Genomic DNA, 23,286 nt, shown 5'->3' with positions numbered 1-23,286 from the left:
CTTCTGTTTGCAGCCAGCATATTGATTGCTCATGTCTTTGCCTCTGCAGCTTTTGCGTATTGATCCACGGAAAAGGCACACATGCAGACACACGCACACAAACCTGCATGCAGAAACATCCTCACAGGTTTTCCAGAACTCAAAATCTTCTCCCCCTAGTACAGATAAACTTTCTCACACATAAAGTTTATCATTTTACATGTGCATATACTGAACGGTGCATAAACACATCAAAGTGACACACACAAGGACAGGATGTACATATTTCTTTTTTTTAACATAAGCCTTCTGATGTGTTGATTAGATTTGGCATTGATGGACGATATACCTTTGTACTCCTCTCTTGGCTCATTAAAGTGAATGAGACCCGTGTGCATGTGTGTGCATCTGGAGCTATCCGCTGTAGTTCTAGGCCCAACTCTCTTCTTATTTCTTTTGCTTTGACTGGGCCTTCAGGCTTCCTCATCCGGGGAGCTGGGTCAATATGACCATTCTGTCTAGCAATTAACATCGATCAGTGCTGGTCAATACATTCAGTACCCAGACAAAGACTTAGGGTGCATTGTGTGTATGTGCCCTTTCTCTATCACAGCCCAACAAATCCCAAAACAGCACTCTCATTATATGAGGGCATTATGGCCTGACCTGAAGGTCATCACGCACTACTCTGAGTTATGGGTGACTGGAGTACAACCTGAAGCAGAGCTCAGAGCCAGTTGTTGACTCATTAAAGCAGTTGTGTATGCATGCGTGGAAGTGTGAGTAAGATGTTAGAATCAGATAAAACTCGAATGTGTTCAAAGAAATGTTGGCTGAGTTCCTTTGCTGTACACTCTGATATGTTTGACTCTAGGAAACCCAAACAAACCAAATGCAATCCATCATTCTGTTGAGACAAGGCTCAGATTTGTAGTTTTTAGATGTGTCAAGTGCAGAGGATTGTGTCCAATTAGCTTTGTCTAAAAGTTATGGGCTGTATACGTGTAGATGAGAGGCAGGCATGTGGGAATTCTGAAAGGAGAGTCAGGCTTGTGGCTTTGATTTATACCTGCAGACATGGACCCTAAAGCTCACATAAGATGCTGAGATGTCAGCCTAACATTGGCTTCTGGAATAGATATACCCACTCTGTTAATCATGGGCCAAGTTTAAACTGTTCCCCAATGTGTAAATGTATGAGACACTTAATAAGGTCCTTTGATGACAAGGGGGCCCATGTGAAGTTAAAGAATGTGTACAGTCTGCCGGGCTTTGAAATGAGAACCTGTTCGCCACTTGTTCGCGTCTGGGAGATGAGAGAATCGACAGCTGCAGCTAAGTAAGAGCAGGAATTAATTAGCGCAGGGCGATAGCGAGCTATAAGCGAGATGAAGGGAAAAGCGAGATATTGTTTTTATTAGAGACGATGTTGGTGGTGCACAGCTTGCTCCCTTCTCTCGCTTAACAAGATTAATCCAACGAATATGAACGTTTATTCTGTTCCATCCCAAAATCCACTGCAGCTGTTGTCTCTATACATAGCCCAGCTGAAGCACTGGAATAACTTTACTTTGACACATTCAAGTTAGAGGATTTGATGGTGCTTTGGACACGCGTCAGGGTAATTACTCATATAATCTTGCTTGTCATTGTTGCGCCAAATCCTAGTTTAACCAAGAGAAATGTGCCAATTCAGGCTCCACCTGTTTTCTTAAAGGCAAAGCAGTGTATAATGTTAAAATGCAAATATTCAATGACTTCAGAAGCTCATCGTCGCTGTTGTGGGTGAGGTTAACTAAAGTGCTGAATAATCCGAAACATCTGCAACTTTCATATCAACTAAGAACATAATTCTTTGGTAACATCCAAAGTTAAATAGAATCCAGCAGCAACAATGTCTCATCTTTGATTCTGTGCCATCTGGCATGACTATTTGTTGAAGTTTGGACATTTTGCATTGAATAAGTGGTATGTTCAAATCATAAAGACATCAAACTTGGAAGGCAACATCGTTATGCACCTGGCTCATAAATCAATATCATCAGGAACTCGTGACAGAACTTCAAGTTCCAGGCCAAGTATTTGAGATCCAATGAACATCCCAATAAAATAAAACAGAGACAGTCATGAATTTCATCAACAACCAGGACAATCTGAATATCATATCTGACATTTAGATGTACAAAACTTAAGACAGATGCTACAGTGCACCAGAGTAAACACAATGAAACCTGAAGAAGATTTAAGCGTAGGAGTGGCCCTGCATGCTGCCTGACACTGATTGGCGGGAGCCGTTTTGTGAGCTCTAAGATCGTGTATAAGGTAATTACTTTTGACCAATGAGGTTGTATATAAATATGCAACATTCAGCGGCTGGGTGGATGTTTGTTTAATTATGGTCCTTGTGGTTGCGTGTGTTTGGTTGAGTGAGTGTGTCATGACCCTCAGTGACAGACTCTGCACAGCTGAGTGTGTGGGATTTGTGGCTGTAGTGTGAATGGTTCCTGGGTATGTGCTAAGACTGTGTCAACAAGGGTATAGCTGTGTTTGTGTGTTTCATGTCTGTATGTGTGAGAGCTATCCTGTGCTCTCTGTGCACTGTGATGTGAATTGCAGCTGTGGTTTGTGTTGGACGATGATCCGGCATGTTTTTTTTTTTTCTTCCTGTTTCATGTTTAGGCACTGAGCAAAGGAATCCATAAGGATGGTAACCTTCTTTCTTGTCATTTTTCTCGGTACATCTTGTTCACACATCCCTTTTTATCCTCTATCATACCAGGAAGTTCCATTTCCTCTTAATTCTTCTTTTCTGCTCTCCTTTGTATAATTTCTACTGCTTTTCGCTGTGTCCAGTTCTTTCATTCTGTTTTTTTTTTCTTTTTCTCCCTTCCTGTCTTATTAGCCTTGCCACCAGGCAGAGGAGGAACTGTAATTTTCACGAAACCCTTTAATGTGCTATGTAATTACTCTTGAAACACCTCCCATCATTACTCATGCCAATAAAGCACCACCGAATTTACATGTCAGAGTGAAAGAATGAGAAAAAGAAGAGAGAAAGAGGGGAGCACAGGAAAAACTTTCCATCATTTATTACCTCTCCCCATTAATCTTTTTTTTCTTGTCTTTCCTCAGCCCACATTTGTTCATTTTTGTTTTGTTGTTTCTTTCATTCTTTCCATTCACACCTCCTTCCTTTCCCTCTGGATCCCTTTTTTCATGACTGACTTCTGCCAGATACCCAGGTGGTGGTCAGTTACTGCACAACTCCTCCTGGAATAACAAAAGCATGTTTAAATGTGTTGCTCCAAGCCTATTTTAGGAAAATTCTCCGTATGTTGGGAACTTGGTGAATGGGTGGAAAGGCGAGCAATTCACAAGAAATGACACTTACTGGATGAGTGCAAATGAGGATGCGTTAAAAACGGAAACCTTCACAGAAATGGATGATGCAGCCCCGGAACACATGAGTATAGCAGAGAAGGTCTTAAGACTAAAAACTACCATTATGCATTTAAACACACGATCGTAGTGCAGTCACTCCCTTCACAGCATACCCACCCATCTTAGGGCTTCAGACACGATACCTCCCACTTAGGCAGCTCAGGATCTGGCTCTTTTATTGTATTAGCACTTGTGCTAAGACCCCTATCTTTTTTTCTTCTTATACAATAAATGAAAACTTTAGACTCTAACTGCCACACGCTTCGCCCAAGTTCTTTACTTTTATAGACGTATCTTATACATCCTTTCGTCTTGCAAAATCCTCATTTGTAAGACAAATATTATAACAAATTAAGCAGGAAAACAATGGGTGGGTGCCTGCCTGACGTCAGCCTGCATTTCATTAGCAATCCCAAGGCTAACGCGTTCCATATGGAGGAGCCTGCAGGGTAGCCCCCTGCTGCCCGGTTCCAGCTTAGCCCAGTTCAGCATGGTCCAGCTCGATTTGGTTGCCACAGACTGTTCCCAACCTCTCTCTCAGTCAAGACCCTGTTTGGACCCCATCCGCACCCCCACCATTATGTCAGCCTTAATTTGGACTTGTCACACATCATCTGACACCTACCCCCGTCATGCTGTAACCTTTTGTCCCAATGGAGTAAAAAAGCACTCCGGAGGATTTCTCCTTCTCCTTTACTCTCCCACTTTGCCTGTTGTTTTATTCTTCCCTTTTTCCCTCCTTCTTCCTGTATTCTTTTTCTTCTCACATGCTCTCTCTCGCCTCATTCCCTTGCTCTGTTGGCTTCTGTTGTTACACTTTTCCTCCCTAAAAGGTGTAAACCCACCTGCCTTTCCATCTCTGCCCTTCGTCATTTTGACCCACGTCTGGCGTGTTCGAGTGCATTCGGGTTTCAGTCATGCTCAACAGCTTCAAACAGGAATCTAATGATACTTCCACTCCTACAGCCCCTTCCCTTTTCACTGGAACTCCTAATGAATGACGATGACATATAAATAGTGAAAATCAAAAGAAAGTAGGGTGCTCTGGAATTGAGCTACAGCTGGGTATACAACAGGACTCTAGAATGAGACTGGCAGGTTGGACAAATCTGTGGAGCCCTGGAGAGCAGCGGTGTTGTGGCGATGTCTCCTGTGATGGAAATATGGAATGTGACTGATCTCTGGAATTTGATGGAGGAGGAAGAAGAGGGATGGCGATGGAGAAAGAAGGCCAGAGGAAAAACATTAGAGGAGACGTGCAGATAACAAAAGATTTATGATAAAAACGACTTGATGAATTCAATGTGTCCTGTTTCAGGTGTTGCCTGTGTAATTTTGCTTGCGTGCAGGTATATGTCAGTACTGCCTCTTTGTGTATGTTCTTTTCCTGGGCTGTGTATGGTTGTGTGCGTGCGGGCTGCCTTACACATTCAATGGCTTTCTGGGTGTCTCTGGTAGCCGTCCCTCATCACTGGTTTGTTCCCTTGGGTCCCAGCTTCTGGCTACACTCTCTTTTGCAGCTATATGCTTTATTCTCTTCTGTTCTGTTATTTTGAGGTTATGTATCTAGACAACATCTAAGAAGCTTACAGTGTGTTTTATACCACAGATAAAATATTTTTTCTTCCTTTTGAAACTTAAAGTTGGAATGATATTTAGTTGAATTGTAGTAACCATGAATTAGTTCTGAAAGTTCTATTTCTATATAATTCAAGCCATCATTCCCTGTTGCTTCTGCACTAAAACACAGAAAGAATCCGGTAGTGACAGCTGGAGGACAACCCCTCAGTTGAATTATTGTCTTCGGCTCAAAAACATGTATGTGTTTCACATAAGAGTAACTTTTTTACCCAAACGATTTTTCTAAGAACTGCACTGACTGAAGTAAAAGGAAACCTTAGAGACAAGAAACGGCAACACATCGAACAGACAACTGAAAATGGAAAATTGGACAAGATCGGAAACTAAACATCCAAATTCCAAAAGCTTTTGTAGGGAGCAAAGCCATAAAAATATTCCCACATCCCCGCTAAGAACTCTTACTTACACAGAGTGAATGACATCGACTTTGTGTCAGTGATCTAAAGTCTGCTACACTCATATGAGTTTTTGTTACATTCTGCACCTTCATTAACCAATAACTCAATTGATAAAATCAATATAATAGATGAGAACAAAATAATGAAAATATTTAAACTATAAATGAAAAAAAGTCATCGGGTTTAAACTGGAATCTTAACCCATTTACACGAAAACAAACAACATCCGAACTTTTGAGACAATGGAAGTGCACATTGTGCAGATAAAATGTACGCACTCTTGCCTGTCACAGCCAGCTCCATTGAGAAAATGGGTGTTTGCGTTAGCCTGGGGGCAGTCCTGGCAGCGCAGACTCTTCCTGGAAGGGGCTGTTCCTCACTTTCATACATATGTTTGTGAGAACCAACTCGTTTTAGTGGCTTGGGAGGAACTGGTGCTCAGAAGGCAGGGTTTAAGAGGAACGCTCAGAGATTCGTGAATGGATCAAAATACCACTTTGGGCTTGTTTTTTGAGTGAAATTAACATCATCTATCTATTTATCTATATACCCAGGCTGTGTCCCACCAAAGTGGGGTAGCCTAGACAGGGCACCCATTCTTACCGCCCTCCTTCTCTTCCCCTCCTTCAGTGTGTGTGTGTGTGTGTGCGCGCGTGTGTGTATGTGACTGGTAAACTTAAAAGCTCAAAAAGTTGATTTTGCATGATATAGGTCCTTTAAATTCAGGAATGGACTCACATTTTAATGACTGAAGCAAGAACAGCAACATTTATGAAAAGAGAAAGTGAGAAACATTGAGTTGCAGTTTTATTTTTGTTTTTGGCAAAATGGCCAGCAGCAGATTTATTTGCCTTTCCAGATTTCTTTTAAAGTAATTTCTTGGAACATTTTATGTGTATTTACAGCATTGTTTAATTTTGAAATATCTCCCTGAACATCCCAAAATTCAGGTGTTAAAGCCATTAAAAAATAAGGAAACCTTTTTCATTTTTTTCTTCTCTTCTCTAAAAACAGTGATGTAATCTGCATTTGTGCTCCCAACTATTAACTATCATATTATTAGAGCTGTGCTTTTATTGCACAGCTAGAATCACAACGCTCATAGATGCACCATAGTGAAGCTGGCTTATAAAATGACAGTGGTGGAGTGGTAAAAATACCAGAATGGCAACATCAGACGTTTGTTTTAGAGTTTGGAGTGTCTGGTTGCACAGGTTGCTCAGAAGCAGGTTAGTGTGTGCTTAAAACAGTCTTTACTTACAGTATCTTAGTGTGGCACACAAGGTGTATGTCCACTTGTAAGCTTGCAAATCAATTCCGTAGGCTGTGTGCCCACTGGCATGCTGAGTGTGAGTGTGTGTGCATTGGCTCTCAGTGGGGCTGTCGGCTTTTCATGCCGGTTAGAAGTTTATGATCAGTATTTTCCGGCGTGCATGACTTAGCGTGTGAAAATCCATTCACATCCAACACAAACACACATATGCACACATGTACACACTCATATGGTAATGGTGTAGATCTTGATGGTATTCCATGTTGTGTACTTTACTGTATGGTAGTCTTGGTTGTGGTTTGGTGGTGGTGGTGGGGGGGGTGGGGGTTGTCGAGGAAAGTGTCTTTAACCTTAAGTGCAGCTGCATACCGGTCTATGTGGAATGAGTGTAAAAGACTTCAGACACCACCTTTAATGGGCTTAATCAATGACAGATGAAATTCTTGTTGTTTTTCTCACCACAGAACTGTCTGCTTCCAATGGAAACAAGGTACAGAACTTGAAGAGAGAATGACGGGGACGACTGAGGTTGGAAATCTTACTTTTTCTCTCAGCTGCCACATACCCACACTCACAAATAGACACACGTGCACACTTCTTTTTGCAAATTCTGCAAGTAAAAAGTCTCCACATTTGTCTGAACCCACCTGCAAAATGCCCTGGCACATTTTTTTTAAAGCATTGCATGAAATATGCATATTTCAAATAAATAATGCAAACTCTGGTAATGCATATGTCCTCACACACTAACTCACACTTGCCAAAGTCCTTTCTGTGTTCCAGCTGGGGACCCAGCTGCAGTGATGTCATTGCCTGCTGCCACTTCACTGATTGTGACTTTTATTGAAAGCAGAGCACTTTGATTTAACTTCAAGAGCAACATGCACATGCTTATGAACAACACAGACATAAAATAGATTGAACACATTACATACAGGCATACAGCTCCTATCATCAGCTAGTAAAGCACAGGCAAGAGTGAGAAGTTAAAACAGTTAAGAAGACATCTTTTGCTTCTCTAAGTTATCTCTAAAAAATCTGTCTCCTTCATATTACATTATGTTCACTAACAGTTACCAAACATATCGACAACAAGTGTTTCTTCTTAGCAAGTGCAGATTAAACCAGAAAGACAGCAAATATTCTGTATTAACAGGTCATTCTTTTTTTATTTTCTGCTACAAGGATTGATCCAACACGTCATTATCCTTTCAACCTCTCCATTACAGAAACATGCTCACACACTGACACAGTCAGGAACAAAAGCCTTGTGAAAGCTCTAGTGTAAAAAGTTGAAAAAACACATGAGAGGCCTGAACAGTTTCCCCCATATTGTGTTGGTGCTGTAGCTGCCCCCAACATCCCCCTTTTCCTCCTGTGCTGCTCTATGTGCACAAATTCAAGTTCTCAACCCTCCATCAGCTCCTCTATGTGACCTTTCTACCCTTTATGTCCCCAGACCCCATTCATTTTGCCTTTCTCTAAACCTTTTTTGCCGTGTCCCCTTCATTTCCCCCGTCCCCGCCCCTCTTCCCCACCTCTTCTCTGCCTTGTATACACTCGACTGTTGGCATGTCCTCTGTGTTTCCAGCCTTTGAAGGCTTTTCAGGCACCTAATAAAAGACAGGTCCTCACCACAACAAAAGCTCTCAGCACTGCCTTTGAATAAACAGTTTATTTCGCTTTTCTTTTTTTCTCTCCCCCCTTGCCCGAGCCCGCTCCACCCCTGTGTCGTTTTTTTCACTTTTGGCAAAAGGGGTCATCTGTGCACTTGCTAATTTTTTTTTCCATGTGATCACAATGCTCTGGAACAAATTAACAGAGGACCGAGAGGGGAGAAGTGAGGATGTGAAAGAGATGGTGCAGAAGTAGATAAAAAGCAGGTAAATGTGGCAAAAGCGATCTGTGTGCAGCACATGAACACATTTGTCAGTCTGTCAGTCGGTGCAGTTGTTTGTATCCTTGTGTTGACCCAGACCATGTTACATTTTGGTAACACATGCTAACCTCCCGTCTTAGCATCTTATCTTCTGTGCACCGCAGCTCACTCCTACAAGCACCTGTACTCTGCACTCAAAGGTAAACTCCCTAAACCACATTAGTCCTGTGTACACTGCCAACACCTGGCTTTTCCCAGTGGGATTTAAATAAACATCTTGTTAAAGAGAGACCTGTTTTGTTGGGTAAACTGGAACGACCGCGCTTTGAATCTGAGCGTAATCCACCACATCCAGGGGAATCACGTCAAAGTAAAGCTGACAATTTGTCCTGTTTACGTGTGTAGAAATATTTCTCTGGCAAGAAAGGGCTTGTTTGGCCTCTTTGAAAGGGCATATTTTCCCCTAAAATGTAAATAAGTTCTCGGTTTGTTGGATCTGGACCCAGTGTGGCAGTGCAAGCTGGAAAGACACTTTGCTACTGAATGGAACCCCAACAGCTGGCCAGGCTGGCTAAGGCTGAGTGCTCGCTCCAGCAGAGCTGGATAAACATAAATGTTCCTCAAAATATTTGGAATGTTTGAGGTGACCTTTAATTTGCCTCATCGTGCACTAAATAATTTAAGTACACAAGATAAGTTCTATTGGACACTTTGTAATGTATATTTATATATATTTTCATAATTGAGGCAAATTAAGTTGAGATTGTTTCCCAGCTTGTTGCAGTCCAACCCACACAGGCCAGGGGCAGACTGTAACACAACCAACTCCTGAACTAGTGCAAACCACAGCTTACTACCCTACAAGACCAGCAAAGTCTCAGCCTCCCTTTCAACCTTTAGCTTTCTTTGGCTCATTCTCGTCTCATCCATCCACAACTCTTTGGTTTCTCTTTTGCCCTATTACTCCCTGTTCTGTTGTGCTCTCTGACTCTTTCAATCCTTTTTTTCATGGCAGTGGCAGGCGGTGTTACTATAGTCCAAGACCTCAAAGTAAATAAATGGTCATTTTTCGCCCTCTTTCTCTTGGAAAAAGAACAACAAGAGAAGCATGCGAGTAGAAGTTTGTGTCAAGTGTGTATGTCCATTTATGTGCCAGTGCATTCATAACTGGGTATGTATGTGTGCATGAGGCAGCAAACCACAGGCTTATTGGAGCTATTAGAGAGCTGGCTGAGCGGCACAGCATAGCAGCACCAGATGGGCAACCAGAAGTAGTCTCAAAGCACACACTCTGCATACATACATGAACACACTTCACACACAGACACATGTTGCATATTAATGCTGACAAACTGACAGAAGGAATATTAATGCCTACAATACACACATGTGCATAAATAGACTTTAAAATGAACGCAAACAAATTGATTACACACACATACACTTGCGCACAGCTGGCATCCACAGCTGCCAGACACACGCCCCATGATGCTGTTGATGAATGATGGACGGCGTGAGAGTGAGGATGGATGACACTGGAGAGCATCCCTTCATCTTTGTCACTCAGCTAATCCCTTTCACCCTCTCATCCATTACATCACTCTACCTCTCGCCAACCTCTCCAGCACTCACAGTGGTGTGCCGCTGAGTTACTCTTTCCCGTTTCTGTTTTCTTACTTTAGTCTCCAACATTCTACTTTACTCATATGTTTTGTTGCCTGGTAATATATTCAATAAGATCGACTGAGTTTATTGAAAAAAAGAAGAAAAACACATGTGTTTACAATAAAATAGTCTTACAAGGGTTTAACATATTTGAAAATGGATTTAAAAAATAACAACAAAAACCCCCTCAAAATTGGAATAATATTAGAAAGAATTTAAGTTAATTTTATAGTGGCTGCTGTTTCAGGTGTTTTTAGGGTAGATGTGCATTGGGTCTATGTGGGGTATTTAATTATGATTCTCAAATTATCCCAATTTCAGATGTATTTCAAACGTACGTTTGTGCTTTTGTACAGCTCAAATTTAGGCTAATCCACTCTCCACCTTTGAAGTGTGGATTTTGACTTCAAATTTGAGGCATAATACTGAATTTACAAATGTTATGCGTAACATAGATGCACAAGATGATTCACCTGCAGCAGTTTAGCCAATCTACCCTCATTTTTACTGCCTATAAAGAAAACTCAGCAAACAACAATTCCATCAAGAGACACACCCAAGAGCATTCAGTAAAAACATTCTGTTGCTTCATTCACTAACTCTTTCCAGTTCACAGCGTTCCCTATGCCACCAATCAATTGCAACCTCTTCCTGAGGTTTCCTCTAATTGTGACCGACTCATCCTCATCATTCGCAAGTTCCCAGTATTATTATACTAACAGTCATAGTTTGAGCAATCAGGTGAAACTTGACAATTAGCCTTTCCCCCTGGTGCATGGTTTATTACAATAATTGGTGCATAATGCACAGTCAAGAAAAACATGAAAATAATGAAAGAACACCTTTACCGGTCTGATAAATTTCAACACAATAAGACATTAACCAGTATTTATAATATATTAATTTAAAAGAAGCAGCAAAGGAAAATTATGTAACACCTCTCCAAATGTAGGAATAGAAGTTGCTCCAAATCCGTATTTGAAGTTTTTATTAGTACTCTTTACATTTGTTTAACTTAGTTATGTTTCTAACCTAGTACCAAGTCGGCTCTTGTTCTTTTAAAGTTAAGTTTTGCATTTTCTCTTTCTCCAAAGGGCTGCCTTTTAATGGACTGGCAACTTGTCCAATGTGCCCACTGCTTTAGTGATTGGTGGAATAAGCTGAAGTACCCACCTCCACCCCCCGGATGGGGGGAGCACTGATTATAGATGGATACTCAACCAAAAACCCCAAGGATGCAAGGCATTTATTGGTATTTTTTACAAATAGGTTACCTTTACAAAGACTTGCCAGTTATTGTATTCATTGGAATGTCATTTGTATTTCCAGGCATACTGATAGCCTACATTATTCTCTTCACACATATGTAAACTGGAAAACAGCAAACAATGTCTACTTATACAGTGCTTTTCCACCTTCTTCAAGGCCCAAATGGCTTTACAAATGACACTCTTTTCCTTCATTTACACACACATTTATCCATTAAAGGGCCATGGAACCTAGCCACCAGTAGCAATGAGCGGATTAGTGTCTTGTCCAAGAAAACTTTGACACACATGGCCAGGGAGAGCGGAGACCAAACATGCAATCCTATCATATAAGGTCTTCTTTTGCACAATTGCTGTAGTTGTAAAACAATGTAGTAGAATTAGGGAAGAATGTACCTGAAATTGTTATAATCTGGATGTCTTGATTTGTGTGCAATGATGCATTTCCAGGCCATCCCTGATACTGAGCGCTAATGATAGTGTTCAGCAGTTAGAATGCAACTTATGTAGTTCCACTGACAGCATCTCTTGCTGGAGTTCATTTCTCTAATCTGGAGTCTGGAAACTAATCACACTTTTGTTAAATGTATAAATTACTAAATCTCCTAACAGATGCTCGATTCTGCAAGCATGATTGCTGCTGACTTAAACGATTCAGATACGGCAATGGGGGCTGTTTTTTCTAAATGGTCAGTCAAACAAATATCCTTTCGTTTCTTTTCTTTTTTTTTTTTGCATACCTGTCTAACTTAAACTGAGAGAAATTATGAAGTTGGTGATGGGGAAGCATAAACTGTCAAGGAGACATTGGAAGAATGACCACACAGTAAGGTACTAAACAAACAGCTAGGAGGTAAAATTCTTGGCAAGGCTTTTTAGGCTTTTTATAAACTATGTGGGTTTTCTCTGTTTAATCACACTGGCTTAAACAAAAAGAAAGTTTGAAGCTCTGTCTCATCATGATGAGGCCTCTGACATCTTGCAAGATTTTGAATTTATCCATCTGTTTTCTGCTCATTTAACATTCACCAGCAGCAGATTTGGAAAAGGAGTATTAAATGCCACTCAGGATGCTCACTCTGGTGTCACTCTTACAGAATAACTAGCACCCACATTGTGGAGTTTGCATAGTTTCTGGTGATATACAGTATCATAAGAAAGAATGTAAAAAAAAGTGTAGCTGCCTGCAAGTCTTCCCAAGCCAGGACAAATTTGTCAAAGAAATCTTCCTGTCATCAGGTAGCACTGTCATTCTTGTTGTTGTGAACAGGGATCATGGTCTAATAGCAATATAATGAGCATAATTCAATAGGCTTCATAGGGTTTCTAAGGTATTCTTTTTTTTATTTCCATCAGATGACTGAAGGACTCAAGCAAGATCTCAATCCCAGTCTTTTTCCCTTTGTGTTCCCACTGTCGAACTTTATGACATGCGACCACCAAGGCCAAATGTTGGGCTGACGACTGCACTCATCTTCAAAAGGGTCCCACACCTGCTGTAATGCATCACTATCAGCTGTTTGTTCAAGGGGTGGTCATCCGAAAAGACCTGTTGGGTCTCTCCGACTGATCACGTTGCCAGGTGGTGCTTGGAGGAAAGCATCTCAGGTGGGTAAAAGTCAGAGAGAAGTCTAATCATAATGGGTCACAGAGAGTGCATAACCTCTGAGGAGAAGACAGTAGTTGAAACTCACAACATATCAAGGTGAAAAAAACAACCATCTCCTAAGTTATGGAGTGAGGTTCTATAACTGCATTCTGTAATGATTAATCCGTTTAAAAAAATGCATTTTATGTGAATATTAGTTGCTTTTAGAATAGAAAAAAGTGAAATCACAGGACATTTTTTCCCATACATTTTCTCAAAATAAAAAAAATTCTTTAAAAACATAAAGTTGGCAAATACATTAACAAAAATAACGTTTGTTTAAATAAAGTAATAAAAGCACAAAAAAAGAACTTTGTCTATTCTCTACTTCTTTCTCATGAAGAGGGTAACTTGTAGCTTAATTCTATTCATCAATGGCCCTTGGTACATTTTGATGTTTTGATTAACAACAGACCTCTGTAAAAGTGAAAGTTTTGTCAGTTTTCCTGCTCTGGAGGACTCAGGTGTGTTGACCTAATGCCAAAAGGGTAATGACATAGGCAGTGGTCTTGGAGAAGCAGTTGTTGCTGCACATCAATCTGGAAAAGGTTATAAAACCATTTCCAAACAATCTGGAGTCCAACATTCTAAAGTGACAAATCAAACAAATCAAAACACAGAGAGGACCTCCCAGCAAGTTTACCCCAGGGTCTGACTGGGAAAGGCTGACAGAAACACATAAAACCAAGGAACAAAACAGAAAACAAACAACAAAAAGTAGCTTATCTGGGTTCCACAAGCCTCAATGAACATCCCAGATTTTTTCAGTCACGCCTGAATTTTTTCTATTTTTTTGCTTGTTTGTTCGTGGAGGGAAGATGTTTCCCATGTCTCAAAGGGAATGTGGAAGCATAGAGGCACAAATAAGGTTTGCAAACTTGCACCTGAACAAGCAACATATTTCTAAGCATGTTGTTTTTTGGGCATATGAAACCAATGAAAGGAGCCATGTTTGCCAAACAAACAGAATTTCAAAGTCTCAATACTCCCTGTTCAAGTACAGTTATTGGACAGTGATGACTCTGGCTTGATTTGAAATCAATGCATTTTGGCATCTTGTAGTTGAAAAATTGACCATGCAGAAGACTTCCAGACCTCCTGTCAACAGAGCTGCTCTGTTAAGCTCTCAAGACAGAAGCCATCATCACCCAAAATGCAGCTCTGAAGTGTTTTAAAAAATGCCAAAACACTTTGGACCAGAACAAAAAATATAACATGCTTACTTTTTTCTTTCTTTAGTTGACTCTATGGCTCCAAAATTAACATCTGCTAGGCAGAACACACCTTAAACAGCTTCAGGAGTTCAAAACCAAACATATACATTGATCCTAATTTTCTGGAATATCCACAGTGCACCTTTTTGATTTCAAAATGGACGTTTTCCCCATGTAGACTTGGCCAATCTAGGAATTTTAGAGTTGAAAAAATTGATCAGTCTTTACTACTGACACCATTTCAGGGCCTAACCGTTGAAAAAGCCAGACTTTTGAAACAGTGGTGTCACTACAGCTTACATTCACCCATTTGCTGGTTTCTCTGAGTCACAAGAATTCTTTCCTGATCTGGAAGCCTCTTATCACGTGATCAATAATGTAGGAGAGCAGCCATGGCAACGACGTAAACAACAACTTTATGGAACCACAGCTGCTCGCATGCTGAGGAGGCAAGCTGTTATCAGAACAATCCTATAAATGAGCAAAGCATTTATGGAACTTTAAATCATTAAAAAATGTGAAACGGAGAAAAACACCGGAGGCATGTGTGGTTATACAAGACATTTGAAAATCATATTGTGTGTTACAATAGTTTAGGTATGTTGGATGGTATGCGTATGACTGTTTTTGCTCGGCAAAATATTTCTACAAATGAAGCAATACACTTAGTGATGTCAGTGTGAATGAAAATTTTATAAGGGGCAGAATGAAACTACTCGCATGAGTGTTTTAGTTCTCTGTCTCACTTCATCAATTAAAACAATGTGAATAAACTATTAATCTACTAGGAAAACAGAAAAATATTGAGCTCCTTCAGTGCTGATATATGTACTTTATTGGAAGACTGGAATTGTTTGTATTTTCATTTTGAGGTTTCATAGACTTAAAAAGTAGAGAAGAGGTGGGGAAAAAGATTGCAAGCTAAACAGAAAAGGCTTTGCGAGAATTTTTTTGCCCTCTTGGATTAAAAAATGTATTCAGCGACTGGTGTCTACCTCTGGCAAAACCTGCCTCTTTATGGCTGCTTTTTATTTATCCAACATGTCATTCATCTCCTGGCTTCTTCTTCTTTTCCTTTCAGCTGCTCCCTTCAGGGGTCGCCGCAGCAAATCACCTGCCTCCATTCATCTGCAAGCTGTCAGCCTTACTAATTGTGAGATTCTCTTTTCAAGTGATTCTGTTTGTTATTACACTTGTGAAAAATGTCATCTTTTTTAAGAAATGTATAGAAGATCTCTTACTTTTAGATGTGTGTGCTTTATATGCCACTGTTTAGTATAAATACTTGTGGTCTTTGACAATTGCTAACTTCTCTTTTTAATTCTGTTTTATTAAAAAAATGCGTTTGTGACATAATCTATATGATTATCAAGTAACCGAAAAAAAGCCTCCCTTTCAGTTGTTCCTCAGTCAACTTCCATGCACATGCACATTGTTTGCAAAGGTACATCCTATGCATGTGAGAAATATAAGGGTATTTATAAAATCACTGGATTATAACTGTTTTACCTTCATTTATCAAGTCTTTTTTGCATGTTTCTCGAAAAACCCATTGTTCAAACCTTATTTTTTCCCAACTAAACATTTATTTCCTGTGGCTAACACTTTGGGAAAAATACTGGTGGTCCAAAAAAAACCAATAGCTCAGTTACTTTGTCTCCAGCCTGTTTCTCAAAAAAATTTTTTATCATTACTTTGTTCCCTTTCTATGTTTCTCGTGGTTATCAGGAAATTACTATGAGCTTCTGTGTAGCCCCAACAGTTTGTCCTCCATAAACCCCATGTAAGCTATTGTGCCTTTCGTGGCGTGGATGTGGCTGGCAGGCACATTCTTGGGGTTGCAGTAAAACAAGCGTCTAATGACACCCCCTGTAACCACAGCAAAGGGGAGGGGCGCATGTCAACATTGCTGAACTAGGAAATGCTTTGGTAGGCCACAGGGTAATTGGTACTGTCCTGTGTAATTTGGGCAGAGAGGCAGGCAAATTTGGCCAAGACTGCTGCACTTGTCTCTTTCTGGATGCTGGTCAACCACACAGCACCAAATAAATGAAAAATGGGTTTAGAGGCGATGGGATATTGCTAAGATGAAACTCGAGTTGAGGGAATATGGAAGAAAGAGTAAAAAGGCATTAGTAGGAGGCTAAATCAGAATAAAATCAGTGAATAAAAAGCCAGGGAAAATGGAGGCTGAAAGTCTGGATTAGCAGTTTGAGTGTATGCATGCTTGTGTGTGTGTATATGTTTAAGAGAAAGTCACAACGAGAGAAGAGAAAGTGAAGAGTGGTGTGCGTATGGTGGACATTATTTTTCCCTCGGCAGGTTCTCATACGCTGAGGCAGATGGAAAATAGGAAAGGGAGCTGTGTGAAATTCAGCTTAGTCAGGTCTTCTGCTCCAACGGTGTACTCATCACAGTGTCTGTGAGTGAGTGTGTTTTCTCTTTCTGCCAGGTCCTCTTCACTAGCGCTGCTCACTTTAAGTGGGAAAGACAGCCTAAAGACTAAAGAGTTTTCTGTGTGCTGGCCTGAAACCACAGGTGTGTGCATGTGCAAGCATTCTTGTGTCTATTAAGAAGGTGTGTACATCTTTTGTTTATGTCAATTTTAACGGGAGCAGGGTTTTATCTGGTGGTCTATTTTTTTCATTTGTGCGTTACTGTGTATGAAACTGGTTCACTTGAGTTTCTGTGTGAGTGCTTACTGTGTGTTTTCTCATGTGCTAAATACATAGCGGCACTTCAGTGTGTCTCTGTGTGTTTGCGATGGCTGTTTTCTTATGCCTGTCTGTCTCTGCAGATTTTTTCGCATTAGTGGACTTAGGCGGCTTGTTCTTCTTGTTGTGTGTGTCTGCACACTTTGTCTGTGTTCCTCACCTACCTATGTGTGTGTGTGTGCACAGTTAGGACCATGTCTGCAAACAGAGTAGGTTTGAATCTCAGTGAGGGCATAGAAATGCCCGGGATCTTGTGTGTGCGTTTCATTCCTTGGGGTCACCGGCAGGTCTTCATCTCCTCCGTCCAGACCAGACAATGAGGAGGGAAGTGGCTTGTTGTGGAGCAGACTGCAGTGGTGTGCTGTGTAACAGTCTCCAATCTGGAACATGGCCTTGGGCTGCAACTAAATGAAAAATGAAACAGTGCAGCAGCGGGGCCTTAAATGTTTGTAAATTGGAGACTGACTAAATCGCGCTAAACATAAAAACACACATGGAGCAGACTCTCCGGAGATCCCCAGCAGAAGAGCACCTCTTGACCTGCTTTCCGCGGCTAATTCTGGCTCGTATCCAAATGCAGTCAGGTAAAACCCCAAAGACTAAAGCCTACCTTTGACTTGCTGAAGGTATTATATTTAAGCATTTTTAAGTACACTTGACCACATTTGAATGCATTTTTTATTCTCAATAACAATAAACAACAAACATATTTAGTTAGTGTTGTTTTTCTTTGCCCTAGATTCTTGCATAACAGTAATATGTTTAACAAACCACAGATGCCGTTTTTGCCTGAAGACATGTGTGTTACAGAGGAAGAAAGACACGACAGAGACTTCTGAAGAATGTCCCTACTTATCATGGATAGTGCCACAAAATGCACACGTTTGCGTTGACAGCCTGACCTGGCAACGGCTGACTTTTCAGGATAAAGGTGACTTTTTAAGCTGGTATACGTTTTTCTTTTGTGACATTTGCTCTGCGATCACCACATATGGTTTGATTTGAGAGTTTAAAGGAATAAGAATAACTGAAAACACTGGAAAGAGAGAGGAGTTGTAGAAAGCAATGAAACAGGAGATGAGGAGAGACACAATGGGGGAGACTTTTGAAGTAAAAATCCAAATCTGGTGAGATGAGAGAAAGATTGTCCCACCATAAACAACTTAGAACAAAGTGTGCTAAAGACCAGCAGAGATTTTTTATGCTACAATTTAAGTAACAAGCTGTTTTAATTTGGGAAAGACTTTTCTTTTTTTTTTAAACCCAGTATTTTTATTGAGTTTTACATTATACAAACACAATTACAGAGTTTTGTTAGTCTGAAAGACAAATTACTACAAGAAGTGTTTATAATAAAGCTAAGGAAAGAAAACAAAAAGAAACAACAAAAAAAAACCCATACCATTCCCTGTCACTGCCACAGTCAAACCATCACTCCATCACGCATGACCTGTACTATATGATACCACATGCAGGTAAGCTGCTGTAGGCTTATATGACTAAAGAGCTGGAAATGTTCTCAAAAAGGGACCCCATAATTCTTCAAACATATCAGGAGACTTTTTGAGTGAACACCTAATTTTCTCCAGTTTTAAACAGGACATGATATCCTGTAGCCACTGTGAATAAGACGGGGGAGAGGTATCTTTCCATTTAAGCAGTATAGCACGTCGTGCCAGGAGTGATGCAAAGGCTATACAGTGTTTTTTGGCAGTACCTGAAACAGATTGGTCCTCCACAACCCCAAAAATGGCTGTTAATGGATTTGGTTTTAAATTTATGTTAAATACATGAGACATTGTGTCAAAAATTGTCCTCCAATATGCATTCAAATGAGGGCATGAAAAGAACATATGATACAGAGAGGCATCTGTAAGGTTACATCTTGTACATAGTGGACTAACTGTGGGGTACATAGAAGCCAGCTTTACCCTGGAAATATGGACCCGATGTACCACCTTGAACTGAATTAGTTGGTGTCGAGCACAAAATGAAGATGAGTTTACCAGTTTAAGAGCAGAAACCCAAGTATCATCTGATATAGCAAGGCCCATATCTTTTTCCCAAGCCATCTTAAATTTATCCACAGAGGAACATTTAAAGTTCAACATAATGTTATATAGTATAGAAATAAGACCCCTCCTGGATGGATCTAGTGAAAAAATCTTGTCAGTTATTTCTGTTTCTGTGGTGGTTGAGAATTGTGGTAGTTGAGAAACAAAGAAATGACGTACTTGAAGGTAACGGAAAAAAATCTGAATTTAAAAGATCAAATTTCTCTTTCAGTTGAGCAAATGAGGCAAAGGTATCCTTTATAAGTAGATCTTTAAAGCGAGTGATACCGCTGTGATGCCATCGCAGGAAACCTGGATCCACAGTAGATGGCTTAAAAAGGTGATTCATGGCAATAGGACTCCAAATGGAGAAACTGTGCAGGCCAAACTGTTTTCTAAATTGAGACCATATCTTCAGTGTGTGTTTAACTACAGGGTTGTTAAGAGATGCAATACAACTTAAAGGCAAACCAGAGCCAACATAGGTCAGAGGCGAGAGATTGTTGTCTTGGCAAAGCTCGAGCGTTATCCAGTTAGGACAATCCAAGTTGTCATGGTAGAAAGACCAATTCACAATATTTCTTATATTGGATGCCCAGTAATAGAAGCGAAAGTTCGGCAGGGCAAGCCCCCCTTATATTTTAGTTTTTTGAAGGTAGATTTTATTTAGACGAGGATGTTTACCATGCCATATATAGGAAGATATAAGAGAGTCTAGTTGCTGAAAAAAAGAGCCAGTAATGAATATTGGGAGAGTTTGGAAAAGATAAAGAAGTTTAGGAAGTATAATCATTTCAACAGGGTTCACTCGTCCAACTAAGGACATTGATAGGGAAGACCACTGCCGGACTATCAGTTTGATTTGGTTTAAATAAATAGCAAAATTTTCTTTGAATAAATCTTTATATTTTTGGGTAACTGTGACTCCAAGGTAAGTAAATCTACTGCGCTCGACTTTCAGAGTGAAACCATTAAAGTCTAGGTTCCGTGCTGCTTCATTGACTGGAAAGAGCTCACTCTTACTAATATTCACCTTATAGCCTGAAAAACTGCCAAAATGACTGAGCAATGCCAAGGCAGAGGGAAGAGACTGAGCTGGATTGGAGACATAGAGCAATATGTCATCTGCATATAAGGAGACTTTGTGCTCCACACCTCTTCTCCTAATACCTGGGAAAGACTTTTCAAAAATACTTCCAGTGTTGCAGAACCAGCAGCAGGCAATACCACCCTCTATAGCTGGGAAAGTCCATTGTGACTCATTTGAGGTTTTCCTTTGATGGCGACAGGTACATGTTTTGAGAAATAAAATATAAAGATGGATAAGTGGTTACTCAGGGATGTGATGCCTTTTCCTCATTCCAAAGGTGTTTTGAAGTTGTGAGTTACATTTCCTTTCATTAATTAAATCTCAAAGCTGTTCAAGTTGTTCTACGTGATGTGAATACTAAAAAAAACCATCCCTCTTACTTGGAAATAATTGATTGATTATTGAATGAAAATAAGATTTAAAGTCCCACTCCAATCCTATACTGAGTAATTGTAAAAGTGTTACCAGTAGTCCTATAATTATGATTCTGCCAAAGAAAAAAAAATTTGAACAAAGTTTTTGCCGAGTGGCAGTAGTTCATTAAAAATTCGTCTCTGACCGTTGGCAAGTGAGCCCGCCGCATTTCCCATCTTCCCTCTGTTTACACGCTCTCCCACTAGCTTACAGTCCAGCAGTACAATTTTGAGCCAGATGCCGCTGAGAATAATTAAACGAAGATGTATATGGATCTAATTATCTGCAAATGGATGCAACAAAATGGAGCAGTAAGCTTGTGGCTTGCTGTTGTAGGTTCTACGTTATACTTACAAGCTTTTTCCAACTGCATTTTTTTCTCTGATCCTGATTCACAAAAATTTGAACAAAGAAATACTCAGACATGCAATATTAAGTTGAATTTTCTTTATATTGGAAAAATGCCACAAGAGCATGTTAAAAAGATCAAAAACTCAATTTTCATCGAAGTGGGTCTTTAATATAAGTGACAAAAAAACAACAACAAAGGAGCAGAATATCTTCTACACCTTCTATGCAGATGCTTATTAATCTGCCTGTTCATCCATGTATCCATCCGTTCGTACATTTATCTATTCCCTTTTTTTATTTACTCATCATTGTGCACTCCCAGCCCTCTCTGAGGGCTGCCGTCTTCTTTTATCTTAGGCCAGGCATGCCCAACTGTAGCCAATTAGCATTTTTTTCTCCTTTTCTCTTTCTTCTCCTTCTCTTCTGTTTTTGGTCTTTTTTCTCCTGTCTTTGTTTGTTGTGTAAATTAGGGGCTCTAGACAGATTTTGTTCACCATTTGTTCTTAAAAAAGAAAAGAAATTGACTTCTCTCCCTCCCTCACTCCAGTCTAACATGAATAAACCTGCCGGCGATTAAGACATTTATGGATCTGGTATGCCTCCATTTATCCCATCTCACTCTCCCACAGCTCTATCTCCGTTTTGCTTCACCTCTAACCTGCTCTTATCTCATCCTGTCACTCTGTCTTTCTTCTTGCATTTTAACTCTGACACTCACATTATCTCCGGCCTCTCGTCACCTTTCAACACCTGCTATACAGGTTGCACAGTCCTATAGTCATAGGCCTCCACGTCTCTTTTGCACTTGGTGGAACAGAGGACTGATTAGTAAGAACACATTCAGATTTTCCTTCCATGTGTCATGCCAGTGAAATGCCCGCGTACCCACAGCATTTGGCACTTCAGTGCCAGGGAAGAAGTGGTGTTTGAGTTTATGTGTGCAATGAGCATAAGTGTGAGCATGCATGGAAGTTTGTGAGTAAAGGGTCAAGAAAGCAAGGGTTATAAACCAACAGGGCATGATGCAATGTGATGTACAAGCGCAGCTTAATTGAGGAGCTATTTAACTGGTTATGCAATGTTGTGTTTATGATGTGCACACATGGACTAATTACAAATATTGGATGTTTGCTCAGCAAAAGTGCTTTATAAAGGTGGACATACATACACGAGTTTGTGTAGCCTGTGTTTTTTCAATCGTGGGAACTTTAATTTTACTCTTGCTTCCCAGATGTATTGCATGGTGCTATGAAACCTGACCCCCCCAAAAAAAACACCAACTAAAGCAGCCCCCTCTCCTCCCATGTCCTCCAAACCCGCCCAGAACACTGCGTTAAGACACATGTGGAAACAATTCCTTCAATGCCCTGAGCAGGGTAGTCCTCACACACACAAACAAACGTATGCACACACTCTACTCCCACACACGTAAGACACGCATTCGTTGCATGCTCACCCCTTACATATGCAATGCTAAGTATTACATACCCCAGTAAAGGCCTGCATGTTACTCTCATGTGTCCCTGTCAAGGTGCAAACTGTTGGGCATTCGACAGAGAGAGAACATTATCTATCTATCTATCTATCTATCTATCTATCTATCTATCTATCTATCTATCTATCTATCTATCTATCTATCTATCTATCTATCTATCTATCTATCTATCTATCTATCTATCTATCTATCTATCTATCTATCTATCTATCTATCTGTCTGTCTGTCTGTCTGTCTGTCTGTCTGTCTGTCTGTCTGTCTGTCTGTCTGTCTGTCTGTCTGTCTGTCTGTCTGTCTGTCTGTCTGTCTGTCTGTCCATTTATACATCTGTGATTTTATCTGTCTTTTATAACTCTGCTCATGTTTACAGTAATGTTTAATGTTTTTTTTCTTTATGATCTTCATTTAACTAAAAATTGAGAACTTCTTTGTGCCTAGCTTTTCTAAATTTTGATCACAACATATCAGCTTAGTGAGGGTCTGGACTCACAGCTGCCTTTACCTTTTTGCCATTCTGTTGCTAAATGTGTTGCCATGCAGACTTTGTTAAAGCTTTGATCGTTATGACAGCTTCACATTTGAATGTTTAATGAGACTTACTCTTTTTTTCTAGGATTTTCATTGTATTTGATTTACAATTGCCTTATCCCACAACTGACGGATGGTACTCAAGGCAGCTGTGAATGTGTGTTTCCATTGATGCAATGACTATGGACAATAACAGACCAGGTGTTTTTTTCAACCCCAAGAAAACATATTTCC

General features: G+C 40.2%; 1 protein-coding gene and 1 long non-coding RNA gene across 4 annotated transcripts in view; one reads left to right on the top strand and one right to left on the bottom strand.

The window, feature by feature from the left end:
- The window catches only part of fgf18a (fibroblast growth factor 18a), a 41,860-nt gene that overhangs the window by 10,264 nt on the left and 8,310 nt on the right, over positions 1–23,286 (bottom strand). The gene's annotated exons all lie outside the window — the stretch shown is intronic.
- LOC144994729 (uncharacterized) lies at positions 3,394–22,676 on the top strand. The gene is made up of 2 exons (XR_013658341.1): positions 3,394–13,152; positions 15,488–22,676. It is a non-coding gene; the product is annotated as an uncharacterized LOC144994729 (long non-coding RNA).

This window comes from Oryzias latipes, chromosome 10, assembly GCF_053564925.1.
Source record: "Oryzias latipes strain Hd-rR chromosome 10, Olatipes_Hd-rR_3.1".
In the NCBI taxonomy this organism is placed as follows: domain Eukaryota; kingdom Metazoa; phylum Chordata; class Actinopteri; order Beloniformes; family Adrianichthyidae; genus Oryzias; species Oryzias latipes.
This window is presented reverse-complemented; position numbering and strand designations above follow the sequence as displayed.